This window comes from Euphorbia lathyris, chromosome 1 (assembly GCF_963576675.1).
Source record: "Euphorbia lathyris chromosome 1, ddEupLath1.1, whole genome shotgun sequence".
Taxonomy (NCBI): Eukaryota; Viridiplantae; Streptophyta; class Magnoliopsida; order Malpighiales; family Euphorbiaceae; genus Euphorbia; species Euphorbia lathyris.
In genome coordinates, this window is record NC_088910.1 from 21,212,998 (window position 1) to 21,218,296 (window position 5,299).

The window sequence follows — 5,299 nt, forward strand, 5'->3', positions numbered from 1 at the left end:
GGAAGAGGAGCTGCAGTTACGTTTGCAATGCCCAAACCTAAAGACAGAGATTCTAAAGATTGGTGCTTCGTTTGTAAAGATGGCGGAGACCTAATGCTCTGCAATTACGGGTTCGTTTTTCTTAATTATTCTCTCCAAACTTAATGTATTTGCTTTCTTTCTCGTCTACTACTCTCACTGGTCTTCTTCTTCTTTTGGCTGAGTTAAAACGTTTGTGTTTGTGGTAGATGCATGTATGCCAGAGGAGGATCAGATGGCTGTAAAGAATGAGCTGCTTTTAATTGTCAGAGTATTTGCCTGAAAATGAATTGGTTGCTTTTGATTTGATGGTTAGGGTTTATGCCATGGGTTTCTCGGAATGCTCAAGGGTGGTTATGTTTTACTGAGAGCCTGATGTTTCAGTCGAGCAGGTAAATGGGTATATCAAAGGTACTGGTTTGTTTTTTTTTTTCTTTGTTCATTATTTTATTAGATAAATTACATCTTCTGCAGCTATTGTGTTTCTGTCAATTAGGGATTTCATCTCAATCCTATTTCTCTCATCCCCAGTTTCCTTGAATAGCTAAATTGGAAGCAAATCTTACATTGCTTGAATGGTATTTTTAGTGCAGGTTTTAATAATTGATTGATGTTTTATTAATTGTAAGTTGTAGTGAAAGATTAATTGAAAGAGCTTGGGAATTTTGTACATGCAAGGAGGACTCAGCACGAGACTGGCAGCAGGTCCAGATGAAATTCAATTAAGAATTTAACCATTGGAAGGCAGGTGATCTCAAAACCCACAGAAATGTAAGTTTTCATCCATCTACATTGATTTTTAGACTCAATTCATGATCAATTTACACATTTAGATTGTTTTTAATGTTGCTTATGTATATGCGGACCATTATTTTCCTAATAACTATCCATGAATGAATTCAATGTTGAAAATAGAGGACTAATAAAATTATTATTTACTTTTATTAATTTTTGGTAGATACTTAATACATCCCACTATAGCTTACCAACTCACAACTCTAAACTCACACACTTAGTCTATGCTTATTTTCCTGGTTACACATCTCATAAACTATGCCTATATTTGTACTATATTAAGGACTAATTTCCACCACACAAAGTTTAGGTCGGTGGATACAAAAAAATCAACATCAATAATTATAAAAAAATCTACACAATTCTAGACAATTCTTTTTAAGTCGGTGTTGGTTTTTTTTTCTTTTATTATTTTTAATTTTCTATTATTTTAATATTCAAAGCCTAAAATTGATGATATCTTATTGTTATTTCACATAAATATGGAGTTTTTTTTGTTAAAGTTATATAGAGTTTTTGACATCTGCTATAAAATATAAATTGGGTTAAACAATAGATAATTGGTTGCAAACATTGATTTGCATGTTAGAGCACTTGCTAATTCAAACAGGATTACCTTATGAATTGTAAGAGCTTTGCATATAAAACTAGACATATTGCTTAATTAAGAGGTTTGTAATGCTCTTTGCAAATCCATTGAACAAATATTTTAACTAATGCTCTGGAAAAATTCATTTCAATTGTTATATTTAGTTCTGTCGTAACCTTCATCCTCTCTCATTCCATCTTCATGTTTCACTTATTCTTCAAGGTCGTGAATTGTTTTTGGGTTTTATGGCAGGTTTATCACATTCAATGTACAACTCTCTCATTTGTTTTTAAGGCTAGATGAGTAGTCATTATATGTTAGGTAAGTTGCTTTGAATTTCGATTAAGTTAAAAAGTTCAGGATTGATTTTCTTTTGGATTTATTTTGATGCCTTTTCATCTTACTTATCAGTAGATTAGAGTTACATTTATGAAAAAGTAAATAATTTATCATTCAATCTAATTCTCATTTATTTTTCAATTTTGTTTGTATTGATTCAGTTTTGTTCTTATATATAATTTCATGGGGATGACATCTTTGTAAAGCAAAGTTGGAGGAGGAGGAAACAATGCAGAGGATGTAAAATTATCAATTATATGACAGAAAAAAATAAAAATATTAAGGCCGAATTATATTTCTGATTTTAGACTCATATATGTAAGGGTAATTAATTTATTAGTCCCTATATTTTGACAAAACACACTGTTTAGTCTCTGTATTTTCAAAAACACATGGTAAAGTCCCTAACGTTTTTCTCGGTGAACTGTTTAGTCCCTAACGTTTTTCTCGGTGAACTGTTTAGTCCCTACCGTTAGACTCTCATGAAGATTCTGTTAGTCAATTTGGATTTGCATTCTTCTTTTTCTTTATTTTCATTTCTTTTAAATTCTAATGCATCTGAAGTCAACTTTAAGTGTTATTCTTCTTGATTTTCTTCTTAATCGTTCAAATTCGTAAGCATTGGGTCTGTTCTTTTTATTGTTCTCCATACAAATAGCTTCTTCTTCTAAATTGGATTTCCTCTTCTGAAGTTTGAAGGTAAATAGTAAAGGATAATTTAGTCATTTTCGAAGTTATAAATGATAAAAAATCTAATAAACAGATGGAAGGACTAAACAGTTCACTGAGAAAAAGGTTATGGACCTTACCATGTGTTTTTGAAAATACAGAGACTAAACAATGTATTTTGTCAAAATATAGAGACTAATAAATTAATTACCCTATATGTAATGAGATAAAACAAACTTACATCATAAACTATTTGTATTTTTGTATTATTCTTATTAGGATTACCGATTTTCTTTGCGATGAATTTGAAAACTTCCAATCCTATATATTTTCTATTCTTAGAGATAATAGTACTGTTGGACTTATATTTTGATGTCAAAATTGGCTATCGAAAAGGTAAACATATGAATATAGCATGTGTGGAAGCTATAAACATCTTCAAATTTAATGTCAATTCATTATTCCTTTCACTCCTTCAACAACTACCAACATCAAGTCCTAAAATGCATAAGTTGAGAGTCTTAAACTTATTAATCTTTAATGTAATAGATTAAAAATAATATTATTACCGGTGCAATAGGCTTTTAATCTTTAATATTCAAAGAGGATTGTCCGGTGAATTTTAAGATGTTTTCAAACATTGATTTTTTTTATTCAATTAGATGTTAAATTGCATTTTTTTATTAATTTACTTATATTTAATATATTTAAAAATATAATTTATACCGTGCATCGCACGGGTACAAGAGTAGTATATAAAAATACAGAGACTAATAAATTATTTATTCTAATTTTAATAGTTATTTTAGAAGTTGGATTTTGGCATAAGTTTGATACTTATTTACATAAAAACAAAAGATAAAATTTAACCTGAAATCCTAGTATGAGTTTATATAATTTTTTTTTTTTTTTGGGTAGAAATGAGTTTATATAATTTAATTTCGTAAAAAGATGATAATTAAGCTTGAATCATGCAGGTTCCTTATCTAAACAATTACATGCATGATATGGTGGTGTAAATATATATGAATTATGTAGGTGTGTAAATTCTACCATTTTTTTTCAATACAATTTTTTTTTTGGATAAAATAAGTACATCATTTCATAGAAAACATCAAAGTACAACGAGAAAATAAGGAACAACACCTTACATAAGTACATGATATACCTAGTACAGAAACCATAAAGGTAAAAAAATGACTACAATGAGCAAAAGAAACCATTAAAGGCACAACAAAAACAAACAGAAACATATACTTTTTGAAACTCCAAATTTGCAGATAAGCACTTGTAATCCAATCTCCATCATTTAAACTTCTCTGCATTTTCGGATCTCGGTCCTTTCTTTTGCAACCATGTAGATATAGTGATCTACGTATAAGATCTATCATTTATGCTCTTGCTAAAACAGAAAATGTTACAAATGAAAAAATAATAAACAACAAATGTAATTGAAACAGATTAAGAGATCCTGTAAAATATATGTAATCTAACACAATCTTATTGAACAAAGAAAAGAAGAAAAATAAAAAAACAGAACGATATAAGGAGGAAAAAAGAAGATAATCTTCCTTCTTGCTCCTGAAATAGAAAACTGCAACTTGTAAGATAAGAAAATTTCAATCAACAGGAAGATCAGTTGATGAAATTGATAAACAGTTTAGGAAATTGAAGAGAAGAAGAATAGAAGTTTTGAGAGAAGGAGAGAAACTGCTTCGCCAAAAACTCAAAATGTCTTTCCGGATAAAAAAAAATACTATTCTTAAATTTTTTTTCAATACAATTTATTAGGACGTGAAAAGTATCGTAATGTTTTAGTCAACAGTTCTTTCTAGAAAAATATTTTTCAACCATTTTAGATCAGAACTATTTCCCTAAACATCACAAAATGTTTTTTTTTTTTTAATTTGGGTTAGTGTGAGATTGATTAATCCATTGACTATTAATTTTAATTTAAAGACTTTGTTATCCTTATATTATTTATATTATTGTATCCATTAATTAATTTTTTATTTGTTCCCAAAGAGAAAAGCAACTAGGTGTATTTGATAAAAGTTAATTAATATGTATGAATTGAATCAAAACGTCATGTATTATGGAATAAAAGAATTCTATAGAAAAACATCTATATTATGGAACAGAGGAAGTATTATATATTATATCGCAGAGCTAGAAAATATTATATCTATTTTTTTAAGACAAAAAAAAAAATTATATCTATTAAGTAACCCAATAAAATTATATAACAAACAACCATTAATCATTACTTTATTCAATAACAATAAAAACAAACAAGAAGTTCACACTCAATGACAGTTTGGCCGAGTGGTCTAAGGCGCCAGATTTAGGCTTTGGTCCGAAAGGGCGTGGGTTCAAATCCCACAGTTGTCAATTTGTTGATATTTTTTTTTAAAATTATGGGATACGGTGCAAAAATACCCCTATCGTTTGAAATATTACCCCTTATTCTGCATCAATTGCATATCAATTGGTTTTAGAAATTTCATATTTTTTGTGATATAATAATAGAATTTGAGATTAATATCTTTAAATCTGGCAAAATATTTGATTTTTTTTCCAACTCGTATTGCAAAAATACCCCTATCGTTTGAAATATTACCCCTTATTCTGCATCAATTGCATATCAATTGGTTTTAGAAATTTCATATTTTTTGTGATATAATAATAGAATTTGAGATTAATATCTTTAAATCTGGCAAAATATTTGATTTTTTTCCAACTCGTATAAAATACATTATATATTTTTTTTTATTTTTCTTCACGTCTAATTATATGTTTATGATCTGTTACTAATTAGTGATATCATGACGCACATGTGAAGCATGGATAACAAGCTTAGTTGCTAACTAGATTTAGGCCCGTGCAATG

At 28.5% G+C, this 5,299-nt stretch overlaps 1 long non-coding RNA gene and 1 other non-coding gene across 5 annotated transcripts; both read left to right on the top strand.

The window, feature by feature from the left end:
- LOC136221762 (uncharacterized) lies at positions 1-2,772 on the top strand. Of its 4 annotated transcripts, none has more exons than XR_010685316.1 (4): positions 1-110; positions 228-789; positions 1,655-1,723; positions 1,948-2,771. It is a non-coding gene; the product is annotated as an uncharacterized lncRNA (long non-coding RNA). The 4 variants fall into 4 exon arrangements; XR_010685337.1 differs by having other exon boundaries at positions 1,953-2,771; XR_010685311.1 differs by having other exon boundaries at positions 1,903-2,770.
- A 1,949-nt stretch (positions 2,773-4,721) lies between these two features.
- On the top strand, positions 4,722-4,801 carry TRNAL-UAG (transfer RNA leucine (anticodon UAG)). The gene has a single exon. It is a non-coding gene; the product is annotated as a tRNA-Leu (tRNA).
- Positions 4,802-5,299: the final 498 nt, after the last annotated feature.